A 19,687-nucleotide genomic window follows, 5' to 3' on the forward strand; every position below is an offset into this window, starting at 1 on the left:
CTAATACATTGTTTGGTTACTTCATTTAATTTAATCCATGGATTGCTTATCCATCATATGTGGGATTATCTTAACCCTTGCCATGAACAAACCTTCATCGTACTCAGCAGGATTGTATGTTCTTAAGGTTTCTTTTGCAGAGCAAATATGTCTAGTGGCACTTGATTCGATAAATCGCACTTTCTGATTTCCAAAAAAGTTACACTCCGAGGTCATTGCACACAAGTCATTTGCATCTTCCATTTTCTCCATGATGTTTGCTTGACTTTTGCCTTTTCCTTTAAACTCTCATATTTTTCTTTCAACCACCGATGGGGGACAAGTGCCTTTTCAATAAATCATAAGAGGCCTTTTCAAGTTCACAACTGTTAAAGTTCTCAACCTTTAAAATTCCTCTCTTACCCTCTATTTCCCATCTTCTGGCTACATACCGAACAAAAACTACTTCAAAAATGTGTTTAGAGATATTATTGGGTTCGTTGATTCTAGATCAAAAAACTAGACATTCGTAGACATCAAATTTTTGGGACTCTACTAGATGAATCCAATTTCAATTCGGCCTTCTTGAAAACTACTGCTACCTTACACTATATAAAGTGTAATATATCCCTTAAAGAGGGATCGTGAAAATTACATAAATTCATGAGATATTTAAAAAGATATCAAGATGTGGGTGGACTCTTCTTGATAACAAAATACTTAAAAAGAAGATCCATAGAAACCTATTTACATGGATATCAAATAAAATTCATTTAATGTGAAAATTATCCGTTAGAAGAATCAAGAGAGAGATATAATTGTACCAAAACTATTAATTAATAAAATATTCTTTTTTCATCATATTTATTTTGTGGTCGGAGTTTATTTTCCATAAATAAGATTTAGTGCAAACAATTCTTTTCCCCTTGGACCTAAAACATATTTATAATTTCTTGTAGGGTTTGATTAGTTAGATCAGAGTTGAATAATTGGTAAAATCCGATAGAAATTAAAGGAAAGAAATTAATATTCGTTGATCAAGTCATTCTTTCTGTAGACTGATAGATCTTTTTTAGAAATTAATTAATCAGACGAGAATAAAGATGGATCAAGTACCTTTGGGGTCATCTCTTACCTTCTATGAAGTATTTATCTTCCAAAAGCTAGGAGATGCACACACTAGAAGAGGCCTTATGTTTAAAAATGTATTAAGTATCTTTTTCAAAGCTATAATCAACAAAGATCGCACCAATAAAGTACCTAACAACATCCCCAACCACATTTGGAAAGTAGTTTTACTCTCCCATCTAAACGTAGATCTGGCGAGGCATGAAGAATGTGCTCATGGATGCTATCCTTAACTGCAGATTGAGTATATCATTCATTATTTACAAAAGTAGACCACAAATAAGTAATTTGTCTTGTAATCAGCCTCGAATATTTTAAATAAAGATATATTGTAACAACATAATCTAACATTACATCTCCAAGAAATTTCAAATGCTAATAACATCGTTGAATCTCATGTAGTACGTAAGATCCGTGAGTTAGCGTTTGAACAAGCAGCGAAGGGTCGTGACACTTGTAGTGTAGCAGTGATTTCTAAGTACCGTACATTGTCTAGCTTCATAGAATTCACGATAAAGTTCCTTTACATAGGTGCATCAATAATGTCAATGTACATACCGATCCATTTCATAAATGATAAAGCTGCTACGTTGCCCGTCCGAGCTGAGGTAGGTACCTGTTAGTGCCTCAACCACATCAACTACTCTCTTGTTTCTAATCTCCTATTCTTTAACTTACAACACATTTCTACTAAAAGCATCAAGAAATTATTGTTAACTTATAAACTTGACGATTATAACTAGGAATTGTCCACACTTTAAGATAGAATGTTTCATCACGGATAAATCTTAGAATTTTATGAGCACATCTAAGGAGGGGTATTTATCCTGGGTTGAATATACATGTTCAAGTAGTTATGTAAGTGTCTGAGGGATGTAATATTGGACAAAGTTTCTACAACTCGGGACAAGACTTATCAGGGTTTCTATTAAAGGTTTTCAGGTTACGGAGACCATTGAATGTATTTTGATTTTTGTTAGTATATGGTGGTTCCTAGTCCTACTATGAGTGTTGTGAGTTAGGAAATATCAATAGATTTTCCTCCAGACTTGGAGCTAGAGGCCGGCATCAATAATATTTCAATAATGTTTTGTAACATTGTTGATTCATTTCTGTTTTTACAAATTAAAGTTTGGAAAGTTCTTTTTTTAAAACTGAGTAAAATATTCAGATTCAACTTAGAAAAAATGAACACTTTCATAACAAAACACTAATATTATAAAATGAAATGTTATTTAAAGAAAGTGAATATAATTTATGTACCATGATTTTTATGAGAAAATAACAATGAACAAGAAAACAAATATTTCTTTTTACATCATTCGCCTTAAATGTTCTTGATTCATTCAATTAATATTTGATCAAATTAATTTTTTTTATGAGTGTAAAAAATACTCATTAATGAAAGGTATATCTATTTGAAGAAGAAAAAAATTTGATCATAATTTACCAAGTGTTTTAGATCCTCTAAAATAACACTCAAAACTTTTCTTTAAAAGTAGATATAGTTGAAGAAGATATGGTGTTGGCATGTTCAACGCGATGTCATGGATTAGAAAATCAGAAATGATGGCTGCAAAATTATCACATTCCATTACCAATTGACGTCGATGTATTCTCAAATTTTCATAAGTAGAATGTTAGGTTTAAGTACGAAAATTAAAAAGGGCATTGTAAGTGGCTAGATCAGTGAAATTTTTTTGATGAAGAAGATGATGAGAGTGCAATCATAAAGTTGTGACATATAAACTTACTATGACTTATAGAGATTATTGGACAAACTAAAGGATACTCAATCATTTTCAAAAATCTCTCTTTATTTATTTTTAAATTTTTTTTACTATGATATTTGAAAAATTATGAGTTTTCATCCAATGTTTTGTTTGATCCACATTTATGATTGTTTTTCCGGAATCAAAATTATATACGAGATACAAAATATATTCAAAGATGTATTTGTTGAGTTGATGCTATAGTTGTGTTAATTCTAACAATGTTAATTAAGTCTAATTAAAAGATATAACAACAACACTTTTCAGAAGAGAATGCATATTCGTTCCAATGAAAAAACAATTGGTTTCTGTAAAAGGGATGTAATGGTTTTTATGCCATTAATCTTTACAATCCGTTTCTTAAAATGAAAAAAAATGAACTCTTCTATTTTAAACTCCTCCTGTTGAAATATCTATATAAGAATGAAAATTTGTAAGCATAAAAGATACAACATCAACCAAAAAGAAAAAGAAAAAAAATTCCCTCCTTTCATCATATTCTTGGGATATTTTTGGAAATTTGGTTTTGAGAAACCCATGAACTCTTAGCCACGAGTGCACGTGTTTGAGATCAACTGTGGAACCTTCAGAGCGACCGGCTCTAAAGATTTGCATCGTAGTCCAGCCGAAATCTCATTAAAAGCAGTGGCTTGCCACGACACAGTATTTGTGATAAGTTCTTTACCACTATATAATTCCAATCTAATATCAGTATTGTAGTATTTTTCCTAACAATTTGAAAGCGGTGTTCCTAACATATGATATTGATAAATGACTATTTTTTTCAACAAAACTTTTAATGATTTTTCAAAACATGAGCCTTTGGATGGAAATAATTTTAAACGATGGTCAGAAAAACTTTTAATATTCATTGAACAATTAGAAGTTTATTATGTTTTATTTAAAGAACCTTCTATGAATTGTTCTAACACTAATGCTGATTCTAGGAGTATTATTAGTATTGACGATGTTGTTAAAAAGAAGTTCGAAAAGGATAACAAAATTTTTAGAGGACATTTGCTAAATCATATGTCTAATCATTTGTTTATTTATTTTTAAACAATAAATATGTAAAAGAAATATGGGATAGTTTGTATGAACTGAATGTGCTTTATTAATGATGGCAGAAAGTTCTTAAATAGAGTTACAACGAAAGTAATAACACTCCTAAACGAACTGAACTAAAGTAGTCTGATTGAGTAATAACTGCTGAACTAGTAAGACAATCCTAATACAACTAAACTACTAACTGGCGTCCTAGGACCAGGTGTTCTAATATACCCCCTCAAGTTAGACGATGAGTCACTAAGCCTAACTTGAACAAATTAGACTCAAAAGCAGATTTAGAATGTGCCTTTGGTGAGGGTTTCTGCTATTTGATCGGCACCACGGACATGAACAACACGAACCCTTTTAATATCAACATAGTGGCGAACAAAGTGAAAGTCCTCAGCAGCATGCTTAACACGACAATGGAGGACAGGATTCTTGCTGAGGAATGTGGCTCCAAGATTGTCACAATAAATCGTGGGTAGCTGATGTACTGGAAAGCGCAACTCATTTAGGAGATTGGTGAGCCATAAGGTTTCAGAAAGTGCATTAGTCACTGCTCTGTATTCGGACTCAGTGGAGGAGCGTGAGACAGTATTTTGCTTCTTTGATGACCAACTAATCCGATTGTGACCAAGAAATAGGATGTAACCAGATGTAGAAACTATGTCAACAATGTCCCCACCCCAATCTGCATCAGAGTACACATGTAGATTGAATTCATCAATGGGAGTAATGCGTAGGCCGAGTTGAATGGTACCCACGCAGGTATCGAAGAAAATGTCTTACAGCCTTCCATTGAAGGTCTGACGGTGCTTGCATAAATTGAGAAAGCTTGTTGACTTGATAGGCTATGTCTTGTTGACTGCATAGGCTATGTCAGGTCTAGTAAAGGATAGATATTGAAGCCTAACCAAGACTCAGCGATAACGTGTAGCATCAGTCAAGTGGGTTCCATTAGACAAGTTGAGTAACTCAGATGCACTCATGGGCGTGTTAACACTCTTGCACTCGTTCATTAGCTCATCATGAAAAATTTCATTCACATAATTTGCTTAGGTGAGACATAAACCGTTGGAGCTACGTATAACTTCAACACCAAGAAAGTAGTGAAGATTACCTAAATCTTTAATAGAGAACTTAGAAGCAAGGAAAGTGATAACCTGATTGACACTTAAAGTATTGCTCCCAGTGATAATAATATCGTCGACATAGACGACGACAAATAACGTATCACCTGCACCATGTCTGACAAGTAGTAAGGCATCAGATTTTGTCTTAACAAAGCCTATAGATAAAAGATAACTTGTGAGGGCATTGTACCACGCCCGAGGAGCCTGTTTCAAGCCATAGATTGTGTTCCGTAGCCGACATATATGCATTGGTTTGTCTTCACTAGTAAAACCCGGAGGTTGTGCCATGTACACTTATTCTTCAAGGTAGCCTTGGAGGAAGGCATTATTGACATCTAGCTGGCGAAAGTGCCAGTTGTGACGAAGTGCCACAGAGAGGATAATACGAACTGTAGTGGGCTTGACGACAGGGCTGAATGTGGCATGAATGTCAATGCCTGGCCTCTGAGTAATGCTTTTTGCAACTAGATGGCTTTGTATCTGTCGATGGACCCATCAACATTTCTCTTGATCCTGAGAAGCCACTTGCAGGATACAATGTTTTTATTCGAGTCTGGAGCAACAAGTTCCCAAGTCTGATTTTTAATTAAAGCATCAAATTCATGTTTCATTGCATAACGCCACTCTGGATATTTTTGTGCTTGTTTGACAGTAGTGGATGTGACAATGGGGTTAAATTTAGCTAGGTAATCAAAAATCTTTTTTGGTTTCTTGATACTATTTTGGGATCGAGTGACAGCGCGGGTAGGAGGAGACGGACATTGAGGCGGTGAAGGAGCGAGTTCTAACTTGAAGGTAGGACAGGCTGGTTGAGGAGCCATATGTGTTGGTGGGTTGGTGTTTCTACTGTGATAGACTAGGAGAGGAGACAAGGTGCTTTGTGTGTTTGTTGGTATCGGCGCTTGAGAGTTTGTAGGGAGACGTGGTAGTGCTAAACGCTGGGCGGTAGATATAAAAGAGGTGTTCTTGGAAGGAGGAATTATTGAAGATGAGGAAGACAAAAATTTTCCTTGAGAGGGAGGAGTTTCTAGAGGTGAATATGTTGCGGCTGCCACTGATGCATTGTCGGATAAGGACTGCGAGTTTAAGTTGTCTCTGGACTGGGCTGGAGAGGAGGCAAATGCTGATGGAAAATCTGCAATAGTGCGTGCTGCTATTTCTAATGGAGTTGGCAGATCTGTAACAATGGGAAGATTGGGTGTGGGGTCTGAAGAACTTGGCGTTGTTGGTGTTTCCCATTCCAGGTGAGTTGATTTAATGGCAATGTTAGAGAACAATGTCTTAAATGGAAAAACATCCTCAACAAATCGAACATTTAGTGATAGGTAAACCTTTGCGGAAATTGGGTCAAAACACTGGTGACATTGATGGGATAGTGAGAATCCAAGATAGACACATGGGGTAGATATTGATTCAAGTTTATTTTTGGAGTATGGTTTTAGCCATGAATAACATAAACAACCAAAAATTCGTACGGAGTTATAATTAGGTGATTTTCTAAGTAATCTTTGGAATGGGGATTGATTATCGAGGTGAGTGGTTGGAAGACGATTGATCACGTAGAGAGTGTGATGGCATGCAAAAGACCAGAATTGGGGTGGGAGAGATGCCTCATGTAAGGGTGTTCTTGCAGTTTCGACAATATGGCGATGTCGCCGTTCTGCAAGCGCAACTCGTTGGGGTGTATAGGGAGGGGTAGAGAGGTTGAATGTCGTGAAGTGAAATATAGGAGTCAAGACTTTTATACTCACCTCCGCCATCAGTATACAATGATAAAATTTTAGAGTCAAAATGTTTTTCCATCAGAGGATGAAATTTTTGAAAGATATCAGTAACTTCACTTTTCTTTGTTAGTGTGTAGAGCCAAGAGTACTTCGTATATTGATCAACAAAAATACAATAATACAACTTTTTATCAAAAGATAAGACTGGTGATGGCCCCCATAAGTCACTGAAAATAATTTGAAGTGGTTTAGAGCTACACTATGATAATTGTGTAAAAGGATGTCGATGAGCTTTATTAGATAAACATGAACCACAATGAAAATTTTTGTCTCTCTCATGAAACGATAGAGAGAATTTATTCAAAATAAATCTAAGAACTCTAGAGTGAGGATGACAAAGACATTGGTGTCAAGTAGTGAGAGGGCTGGATGTGCAGATAATGTGAGCATGGGTATGTGAGACAGGCCACTCATATAGTCCATTATTAGTCCGACCGTGCAGCAGTGGCTGCCGTGTTTTCAGATCCTTCAAAAAAATGATAAAAGGAAAAAATTCAATAGACTTAAGATTGTCTTGAAAGAATATAGAAATAGAGATAAGCTTGCGTTTGATGGAAGGGGCACACAAAGTGTGAGTTAGCTTAAAAACATTATTTGATGCATTTAATTTAGTAGAACCAGTGTGAGAGATAGGAATTTTGTTACCATCACCCATGGAGAAATCTTCGTTACCATGGTATGGTTGTAGGTTGTGCGGCTCTCGTAATGTGATGGGAGGCTCCTGAGTCAACTATCATGGGATTTGTCTCCGTTGTAAGCCCAGTGGCATAGTTGGCTTTTGCTTCAAGGTGATTATGAGATCTCATGCGGCAAACATTGGCGTTGTGGCCAATTTTTTTACATAGTTGACAGCGAATAATACCGTTTGGATTTGAATTTCATTGCCCTTGTGGTGAAGCTCTTGGACGCAAGTTCTGGCGCGATTGTTGAGAGTTGTTGGTTTTTCTACGGTTGTTGCGATTATTGTAGTTGAATTTAGTCGGAGTAGCAACTGCAGCAGTGATGGTACTAGATAGTTTCTTAGCATCCTCGTGGCAGAGGAAGAGTTCAAAGTCTAGTAACTTTTTAAACAGTTCCTCATAGGAGATATGCGTATCGCGTGCACGAATGGCAGAAGATATTTCACAAAATTTAGGACCTAGACAACTAAGTATTTTGACAATGAGTTCAGGATTGGAAACAGGAGCACCAGCAGTATCTAACTCATCCGAAATGGACCGAATAGTATGAATATATTCAATAATGGAGCGAGAGTCCTCAGTGACACATGCAAGGTGATCACGCAGACTGAAGACTCGAGTTTGAGATTTGTTCGCATAAGTTTTATACAAGGCATCCTAAGAAGATTTAGCCGAGTCAGCGACTGCAACGGTAGGGGTAATAACGGGTTCAACAGAAGCCATGAGAGCATTCAGGATGAGTTGATCCTGACGGAACCAAGTTAAGAAGGCAGGATTGGGAGAGATATTCGTGCCGAGGGTAATCGTGCGACTATGGTTCAATCGAGATGGCCAAAGAGGTTGTAGCCATGCATAAGCATGGAAAATTGGGCTTTCCAGGTGGCGAAATTGTGGCCACCACTTAGTTTGATGGGTAATTGGGATACGTGATTCAATTGAATGATAGTATTGGTGCTTGTCGTGTTATCAGCCTTTACAACTCTGGGATTGTTGCCATTGTTGTTGGTCATTGTTGCTGATCTGCTTGAGGAGAGGAGAAAGAAGAAAAAAAACCTGGATCGTACTCTTTAGAGCGTGAAGAGCTCTAATACCATATGAACTCAATGTGCTTTATTAATGAAGGAAGCAAGTTCATAAATATAGTTACAGCGAAAGTAATAAGACTCCTAAATGAACAGAATTAATGTAGTCTAATTGAGTAATAACTGTTGAACTAGTAAGACAATCCTAATACTACTAAACTACTAACTGGCGTCCTAGGACCAAGTGTTCTAATAGTTTCGAAAAGAAATATGGTGCTGATGATGCAAGAAAGAAAAAAATGTCAGTGGACTAAATTTCAAATGGTTGATAATAAGCTTATAATTGAACAAATTCACGAATATTAAAACTTTACTGGTGATGTTCTCAACGAGGGCATGAAGATATTTGAGATATTTAAGGCTAATGTCCTTCTTAATAAATTTCCACCATCTTCGGGTGATTATAATAATTAGTTAAAACATAAGGAAAATAATTTAACCCTTCGAGAACCTATAAGTCACATGAGGACCAAAGAGGCGAACCATATCATAGATAAGATGGAAGAACTTTCTCTTAATTCGTTGAAAGCTAATCTTGTTTAATGTTCTGGTACTGTTGTGAATGATACGTTAAAAGACAAACAGAAGAAACTCTCAAAAAAGGAACTTATAAAGAAGAAAAATCAATTCAACAAGCCGGAGAGTCAATTTCAAAAATTTAAGGGATCTTGTTAATTTTGTGGAAATGTTTGTCACAGAGGTGTCAGGTGCTATCAAAGAAAAGAGCAAGATTGAAACAAGGAAGGACAAAGTGATGTCCAAGCCATTCTTGCTGAAGGTAATGAAGTGATTGTTGTTGTAGTCGTTGAGTAAAATCTGGTGGCAAATAAACTTTATTGGGTGCTAGACATAGGCGCTTCAAGGCATTTCTGTGACAATAAAGAGTTAATACATGACTTGGAGGAGTCTACTAAAAGATAGTGTGTATATATGGGTTACTCCACCACTGTTGTAGTAATGGGTAAAGGAAAAGTTTTACTGGAATTAATTTCTTGAAAGACATTATCCTTGAACAATGTTTTATATGTTCTATCCCTCCGTAGAAACATACTTTTCTGAGAACTTCAAAACAAAGTACGCCTTAAACTTGTGTTTAAATCTCATAAAATAATTAAGTCTCGCGGAGGAGACTTTGTTGGGAAGGGATATCTTCGTGGTGGATTATTTGTATTATACATTGTTCAAGAGATTGCCAATAATGCAAACATTTCAAATGCTTCTTATATTGTTGAGTCTATTAATTTGTGGCATGGTAGACTAGGTCATGTTAATATTTCTTCTGTTAAAATGCTAAAAAAATGGAATTAATTCCTATAATAAAAACTGATGATTTTTCTAAATGTTACGTGTGCATAGAAGCAAATCATGCTGAGAAACCGTTCAAATCTATTATTAGTAGAAAGAATGAATTACTTGAACTAATACATTCAGGTTTAGCAGATTTTAAGAACACTGTTAGCAATGATGGAAAATGTATTGCATTACTTTCGTAGATGACTTTTCTAGATACACTAAGGTATATCTTCTTAAGTCCAAAGATGAAGCTGAAAGCATGTTTCAAAATTTAAAGAAGAAGAGGAAAATCAAAATGTTTAGATCTAATAGGGGTGGTGAATATATTACTAAAACTGTTGAAGATTTTTTTGAGAAATATTGTATTATACATGAAGTTAGTGCTCCATATACTTCCAAACAAAATGGTTTAGCCGAACAGAAAAATAGAACCCTTAAAGAAATGATGAACTCTATGCTTTTAATCTCTGCTCTATCTAACAATATGTGGGGAGAAGAAGTCTTGTCTTCATCTTATATTCTAAATAGAGTCTCGCATAAGAAGTAAGACAAGACCTCGTCTAAGTTGTAGAAAGGGTTTGCTCCTAACTTCAAATTTCTTAAAGTATGTGGGTGTTTGTCTAAGGTTGGTCTACCTGATTTTAAATGTGTAAATATTGATTCTATGACTTCTGATAGTATCTTTATTGTTTCTGCTCAAAATAGTGTTGCATATAGATTTGTCTCTAAATGATCATGCTATTCGTGAATCCAGAGATGCGGAATTTTTTAGTATATTTTTTCTTTGAAAAACAATGTGCCAAGTGATCCGCAAAATAAAGCTTCTATGTCTTTGTCTATTAATTCGCATGTTGTACCTTCTTATAGAGTTATTTCTACTAAGAGTGAAAATGAACTTAGAAGGAGTAAGAATTGTAGAATTGAGACAACTTTTGGTCATAATTTTATCACTACTTTGTTAACTGAAAATTTTGATATTAATATTTTAAATGACGAATTAGTGTCTATTTATTTAATAGAAGAAGACACTAAGATTTATGATGAAGCAATGATATCAATAGATGTTATATTTTTTAAAGAGGCAATTAAAAGAGAATTAGACTCCATAGTTTCTAATCACACTTGGGGCTTGTATGATTTACCTGAAGGTTTTCAGTCCATTAGTAGAAGGTGGATATTTAGAAGAAATTGAGGCATGATTGTACAATTGATAATTATAATGCTAGACTTGTGATTAGGGATTTTAACCAAAAGAAAGTTGTTTTTGTGGCAGGGAAGATGCAATAACCGAGAACAAGCGGAACTGAGCATTCCGCCACTTACTGTAAGGAATGAAATTTGGGAAAAAAAGAAGTTATTTTGTTTATAAAGATATGAGATTACTTTAAAACTTATTCTCCTGTGACTAAAAAAGCGACCATTATAACTTTTATTGATTCGACCGTTATTCACGACTTAGTGGTATATCAAATGGATGTCAAAACAGCATTTCTAAATGGTGATTTAAAGGAATAGATCTATATGACTCAACGTGAGGGTTTTTGGTTCCAGGATAAGAGGATAAAGTATGAAAACTGAGAAAGTCCTTGTATGGACTAAAACAAGCACTTAAGCAATGGTATGAAAAACTTAATATCACATTAGTGTATAATGACTTTGTTGTAAATTCATCTGATACATGTGTTTATTATAAGATGATAGGTTTAGATTGTGTCAATAAATGTTTATATGTAGATGGCATGTTAATCTTCTGTCCCAATATGAATGATATAAATGAGACAGAATTTTTGTCTTCTAAATATGACATGAAAGACCTTGGTGAAGCAATGTAATTTTTGGAGTTAAAATCAAAAGAACTCTTAGTGGTTTCTCTCTGTGTAAGTCTCATTACAATGAAAAGATGTTGAAAAAGCTTGATTGTTTTGGTGTAGTTCCAGTGAGAACTCCTTATGATCCTAGCATACACTTGAAGAAGAATAATGAATCTAGTGTTTCTCAAACTAAATATGCTAAAATAATTGGGGGTGTAAAAATAATTGGGGGTGTAATCTTTCTCATGAACTACACGGGGTATGATATAGCTTATGTTGTTAGTAGATTGAGTAGAGAAAATCATAATACTAGTAGTGAACATTTTAATAATCGTCATCGATTGATAAGGTATTTGATAGGTGCTATGAATGGTGTTTGCGTTTTAAAAAATTTTCTGCTGTTTTAGAAGGTTTTTGTGATGGAAACTGGGTATTTGACAATGATGAACTTAGTTCCACCAGTTGTATAGCACATTTCGTGCGTGCAGGCGCTATTTCGTGGAAGTCTTCTAAACAGACTTGTATAGCACATTCTACCATGGAATCAGAATTCATTGCTATCGAGTTGGAAGGGCAAGAAGTTGAATTACTGAAAAATCTTTTGGCAGATACGCCTTTGTGGGGAAGACAAGCTTCACCAGTTTCTTTTCACTGTGACTCATAAGCGGTAATTGCAATTGGCAAAAATAGTGTGTACAATGGAAAAAAGAGACATATTCACATCAGACATGGTGCATTTAAACAGTTGTTGAAACAGGGTGTTATTTCCTTGGAATATGCAAGGTCCGAAAGAAATTCAGAGGATCCTATGACCAAGGGCTTGAAACTAAAATAATTCTTGAAACGTCGAGGGGGATAGGGATAAAGACCATTGATTGAGGTAATGTGGTGGACCAGTTAGGCCCCAATATACACCACATTTCTAACCCTTATGTATGAGGCAGTGTTTTATAAGGTTGAGCTTGTTTTTCTGTTAATGATTCTATAGCCGAAAGGTGATCTATTTGAGATAGACTTGATGGAGTCACCTACATGAGTGTAAAGGTATGGTCTTATTTTATGAAAGTCTTGGGTCGTATTTATAGAGCACTCATAAGACCTAAGGTGTGTGTGCATGACCATAAAAGTACTTTGTTTGTATTGCGGAGGTTGCTTAAAATATAAGGATATAGCACGTGTTATTGAGGTCTTAATTTATATGCATTCAGTTCAAGAGTACTTCACTTTGTGGATATTGAGTTGTTGTCCCATTTTCACTATGTGTTAATTCAAATCAAAAGATATTGACATTTAAGTACATGCTCCTTCCTTTTGTCCAAAAGTCAGTTCTTACTCTTTATTTTTGCATTGTTGACGGATTATTGAGTTAATACTATCGGTGATTCAAGTCTAACTATGTTTATTAATACTAATACAAAGAAATAACAACAACACGTTTCAAATGAGATAACATATCCATTCCAATAAACAAACAACAGGTTTCTATAAAAGATAAATAACGGCCATTAATGCCATTAATGTTGACAATCCATTTCTTAAAATGAAAAACAAAAATTAATTCTTCTATTTGAAACTCCTTCTCTTGACATATCTATATAAGAATGACAATTTGTGAGCATAAAAAATCCAACATCAATTATAAAGGAAAAGTAAAAAGAATTTCCCTCCTTTCATCATATTCTTTGAATGCTTTTGGGAATTTTGTTTTGCGCAACCTCAAAACTCTTTGCCACGAGTGCAGATGTTTGAGAGTAACTATGAAACCTTGGGGAGCAACCAGCTATAAGGATTTGCATTTGAGTCAAGCCAAAATCGCCTTCAAGGCAATGGCTTGCCACGACAAAATATTTGTGATAAGTTCTTTACTACATTATAATTCAAATCTAATATCAATATTGTAGTATTTTTCATAACAGTATTATCTTTTTCTAAACTTTAATGGTTGGAGGACAAATAAAGTATCACAAACTTGTACAATCTGCACTGAATTATATTTTATTTTCAAATAAAATGGTGTTGATTTAATTTTTTAATTACAAAAAAATAACCCCATTATAACTAAACATCAAAACGCCATTGTCAAAACATATAGGGAAAAATTGTCAAATAATACTATTAGCTACATACTTATTAATAAAGAATTTCCTAGCTTATTTATATTTTTGTAATGACTGGGAAGGTCATTTTTGGAAATTTTGAATATTTGCATAACTTGAGTTAATTAATCGATAGTTTATGGGCTAAACTGATAATTTATTTAAGACCCTATACTCTTTAGTCTATATTTAATTAAATATGTGGGTAAAACCTATCAGTTTTAGTACTTAAATAATTAAAAATAAATAAATAAGGAAAAAAAAAGGGGGCGAAGGGTTCTCTGCGGCTTACGAACTGCTAGGTAAGTTTTCTTCTCCTTTAATTTTCTTGATTTCTGCACATAGATGTGTGCATATAACAATAGTATATAATAAATTTTATATATATATATGTGTGTGTGTGTGTGTATAAAAATGAAAGCAGATTGAATGTAAAAAAACAAAAAAAACTATGAATAAAAAAATCACGTGAACAGTAAAGAAAAAAAAACCATTTGAATCATGGATCAATGATTGGTTCATGATGAGCCAATCATTAGTGGGTCAATGATTGGTTCATAATTTGCTAATCATTAGTGGGTTGAAAAGGAAAATATATATATATATAGTGCAGAATACGTTGATGGCATCAGTAGGCGTAAATTTCAGAATATTAGTTATTATATTATGGTTCAAGTTTTGATATATTGGTATGTAATTTAAATACTAGATGAATAAAATATTGTGAGTACCATTTAAATTATGACGTTGGAAAAATTTGGAATGCAATTCTAAACTTGAAATTTTAAAACTATGATAGTGTAAATTTTAATTGACATCAAGAATTACAAATTTTAATTGTCTGAAGCTTCTTTTCAAAGAGCAGTCAAAGGTTGTCATGGAGCTTATGTGCCGCATCGAATTTAGGGATTTGGCAAATAAGAAGTCTTGCCCTTGTTGTTATTTTAGTAGTACCTCATCTCGAGGGGGATCATCAAGGTTGGGGGGGTATTCATCCTTGGTTCAGTATACATGTCATGCAGTTATGTAAGTGTCTGAGGGATGTAATATTGGACAGAGTTTCTACAACATGGTCAAGACTTATCAGGGTTGCTATAATGGTTTTTAGGTTTCGGTGACCATTCAATGTATTTGGATTTTTCTTAGTACATGGTGGTTCCTAGTCCTACTATGAGTGTGGTGAGTTAGGAGAAAATCAATAGATATTCCTCCATACATGGAGCAGAAATATACTTTATATACTTTTAAATTCAACTTGGAAAAAATGAAAAATTTCATAGCAAAACACGTATTATAGAGTTCTGGATTCAACTCTTGTTCTGTATTTATTTAGTTGTACTTTGAAATTCAGGTATTTTGTTTGGAGGACAATAAATAAGAAAACTGTTGCTAGATATTTGAAAAGATTTCTTTTCATCAGCTTAAATATCCTTAAAGAATAAAAAATATATATCCATGTCTCTACCTGAAGTAAATTAATTTTAAATTGTAATTTTAAAATTTCACCAACAAAAACTAGTTCATTTTCCCGTATAAATGTATATTATCCTACAATTTATTATTTTATTTCTTGACAAAGACTATGTTATGTAATCACTTGAAGAATATCTACGTGTAAACCTAAATGTGTTTTCTATACTGCTATTTTTTGTCATATTTTTTTCTTGCAACCATGTTTCAGAAAGTTTCTTTTGAATTGTGGATCTATTAGAACAAATATTATAATCACACAAAGATAGGAATAAAATATGTGTACATCTTAGTCTTACACTCCTGAAATCGACTTGTATGATTATAATAATGTTCACTATTAGAAAAACCGACATCAAAAGGGGTTTGGATTAACCGATCTTTTGAATTGTTGATCAATTAGAAAACAATCTTTTTATTCCGCAAAGGGGTAAGATTTGTGTTCTTCCTGCCTCTTAGACTCAACTGTACATTAATATGTTTTTACTACTAAAATATGATATTGAGGAAGATATCATTAGCATAAGTGATGCTGATGTTTAAAAAAATTTATCATAAATCTTGACAAATTACCTTACAAAAAGTTCAAGTGATAGTAAAAATTTTGTGCACAAAAAAATGGATGTATCGCCAGTTTGCCACAATATTTTCTGCAACAAAGAAAATATCATATTTATTGATTTGTTTCTCGATAAATTTTGCATATTTCTGAAGGAAGTGGAATTGATACATTCCCTACTAGTATTGTTTATCTCCGTCCAATTATACTTTGTAGTTTTAGAAAAATCAAATCATTCTTTTGCTATTAAACTAAAAATATGGTCTTGACAACTCAATAATATATTAATGTGTGTGTAGAACTTTTCCAACCATTTCAATGAAATATCTTTATTTACAAATTATAAATAACATGGTTCTACGGGTAGAAATCTCTCATTTTGAAAGGGTTGAAAACGTTTAAGTTTGGCATTTTAGCTCAGCAACTTTGTGATGAATTAACCAATAATGGGATAATGAGTGATGAACTTGTAGAAATGGTAGCTATGGGAAAGGAAATTTGTGAAGAACTCTACAATAATAATCTGGAATGTTGTTTATCCATTAAAATTTTCTTATATTATTTTCTTAAATGCTCTTTCTTGAAATTTTGAGTAAAGACTTCTGTCTATCTATTCTTACTCCTCAATCAATTGAAAGTTTTAATTTCTCTAGTTATCCCAATATGTTATCTGTAAATTAACGAAGAAGCAGCTCACCTATATTTCTACGCGCTTTTCAATATTTATGGTAAAAAATGATATTGTGAAATCACTTTCAACATACAAAATAGTAAATTATTTGAAATTTACTTCATCTCCAATACATACTCACTCCTTGTTAGTTGCAATACAATTTTCTTACTTAAATAGTCTTTCCTATAGAAAGTAAGATACGTCAATATTGTGAAAGTGTAGGTAAGGAAAGAATTTACCATATTCCCTTTAGCTGATGAGGAAATAATATGTGCACCATTTTTCTCGAGATGATAATATTGTTCCCTCCTTATTTGATGCACATAATTTATTTTCGTAGCTACAAAATAGGTGAAATGTGTAATCGATAAGTAGGAGACCTGACATCAATCATTCATCCTCATGTACTTTTACTTGTTCGCGCATTCTTCATGCATGGCGATTCAAATTAAAGGGAAGGATTTCTACCTTTAAGCCTGTGGCATAAGTACTTGAACATGATATGGGCTTCAATGTTTACCAAATTCCTCTATGGAGTAAATAATCCTTGGTCATTGTGCATGAAGTTCATTGAGACAATCAAAAATCAATTCATATTGTTCTCAAATTTTTGGAGGAGCTAGAAAACTCTTCAGGATTACTTCATCCTTGGTGATCAGTGCATTTCCCATATTATCATTATCTACAGTAGATAGAAAATTGATTAATTATATTCTCGCAAAATAGAATGTTTGTTGTTGTGAAAGGGGGATTAAGGTATTTACTAAATGAGGAACTCATGAAAATCATGACAATTCCATATATAAATTTAGCCATTTTTATAATATTACAAGCCTGACATTTCTTTACCATATTCAGATATTTGCTATATTACCCTCAAAAACCTTTTTTTAAAAAAGATTTTTCTTTAGTCGTATAGGACATTTTATTAATTAACCAAAAATATAAATAAAATTTAGGCGCAATCCAAAAATAAAACAATCAAAATAATTTATGTCTATTATGATTAGGGTAAAACCTACATTCATTAATCCTACTGGTAAATGCTAATTGCAGCTAACACCTGAGCTCATGTTCTTTCTTATCACTCTGTTGCCTCCTTTTTCACGACTCAATGTTAACTTATTTTACTCCTGTGGGCTGGTCCAACTCTCTAATCCAACGTTCTTGTCTCTCTTCTTCTCAAACAAGAAGTGTCAATCAACCAAGGTAATGTAACTCCTATCTTATCCTTCTCTTTTCAATAACTGTCCTAACTCTTTGTTGTTTCTCCAGTTCAAAGAGCTTTTTTCACTGAAAAACTTATCTAGAATTTTGAAATTTTCTTTTGACTTTAAAAATCGGCTATAAGAGAATCAAAGGAAAATCTTCAATTTCATACTTAGAAGATGTTACTCTATTCAAAATCACACATGTACTCATTACACATTACTAATATATATCTAGTGATTTGATATTAAAATGGAAATTTAAACAAGACATTACTACATTTCAAATAAGTAATAAATTAGACTTTTCTTTGATTTAGATCAAGGTTGTTATTGTAACTAGCTTGGGTTAGTTTATCTACTATTATAAATAGTAGAAACTAGGGTTTATTTTAGGGGTTGATTTTTGAATGAAAATTTGATGTTTATACTTCTTTGTGATTTTGGAGAAATCCTCATATCTGTTCAATTGAAACTTCTTGATAATTCTTCACTTGTATGAGTTCAATTTCTTTTTACCCTTAGAGTTTATTCTAGCAAACATATATATTTTAGTTGCTAGATCATCCTTTTCTCTTCTTCTGAATCTCTCTTTCTTTCTCTCTACTTCTTGATAGTATATTTTGTTTGATTGATTGTAGCTCTCTTTATTGTTTTTTCATATAGGATTACAATAATTAGAAACTCTCCCTCTGCCTTTCTATTTCTAAACTATAATTCTTGTTTGCTTGATTGTGGTACTAGGCAAGTCTATCCTTCAAGGCATAAACAAATTAAATCATCAAGATTTTTTTGTCACCACTGGAAATTGTAATTGATACCTCATGGTTCTCAACTCACTTCCTTGACGACCAGGTAATGTTATGATTATATGCTAAAAAAATTATATTTCTGATGCAAAAGCAAATTTTCTCTAGTGAAAATTATATTGTATTGTCTTTTTATTATGTTCCATGAACCTACTACTGTAGGTAGGTATTAACTGAAATTTGATGCACCTCAAATATCTGAAGTTCTTTATGTCTTCATAATCCAATTATTAGGCCAAAAAATTGTTGTATACATGTCATCTATACCTCCATTCCTTCTCGCCCTGATTTAATAATTTAAGAGAATTGACCCCAACTAGCTTAGAATTGACACATAGTTGTTGTTTATATCAATATTTTTTTTACAAATGCCTTTATCACAACTTCCACATGATGCTTCATAATGTAATTTTATACTAGTATGATCAATATATGGCTATCTTACGATTGGGTATCTAGTGGGTGTGCAGGAGTTATTATTGTCCAAATATCTAGTGCAAAGAGTCACTTGGCTTGTACCACAATGATCCATAGCTTATGTAAAAATATAGCATATAATATAAAATTGATAACGTTTTTTTCTATAGATAAATATTTGGGCGATCTATTAAATGTTGAGACACTTAATACTATAATTTTGGTATTTTGAATGAGTATGATTTGCTTACGTTGACCGAAATGATATTGAAATCCGATTTAAAATTTTCCTAAGCTACAAAGTGTGTTGAGATCGTCCGGGAGGATGTTCCCACTAATTGTGACTTTCCAAATTGTCAAACTTTTCTTGTGGATGTGATTCATCTCATAGAGTTTCACAAATTTTCGGTGTCTATAAATGCCCCCTTCTTCTAGGCTTGTCAGCGTGTAGACTCGATAAAGTCGAATACGAGGCTTGAAGTACCCTTAAAAATAGTGTTTCAGCCTTTGCGTTTAGTGGATTCAGATTTGCATTTGATTGGTGAGAGAGAAGATGAAGGGTAAATTGGGTGACACAAAGTATTTCAGTTTATTTGCAATTTTTTTTGTCCCAAATACAAAAAATATATTGCAATCAAATAGTTATAAAAAAGAATAATTTTGTTCATAAAGATTGTCAGTTAAAATATGGTTATTACTTGTTTCCTCCCTCTTATGATTTCTCCGTGATTCAAGGGTTGTTA

At 33.3% G+C, this 19,687-nt stretch overlaps 1 pseudogene; it reads right to left on the bottom strand.

Moving 5' to 3' along the window:
- Nucleotides 1-1,239: 1,239 nt before the first annotated feature.
- LOC138340778 (endoribonuclease Dicer homolog 2-like) overlaps nt 1,240-19,687 on the bottom strand; it is a 41,165-nt pseudogene continuing 22,717 nt past the window's right edge.

The sequence above is a fragment of the Solanum lycopersicum genome, chromosome 1 (assembly GCF_036512215.1).
Source record: "Solanum lycopersicum chromosome 1, SLM_r2.1".
In the NCBI taxonomy this organism is placed as follows: Eukaryota; Viridiplantae; Streptophyta; class Magnoliopsida; order Solanales; family Solanaceae; genus Solanum; species Solanum lycopersicum.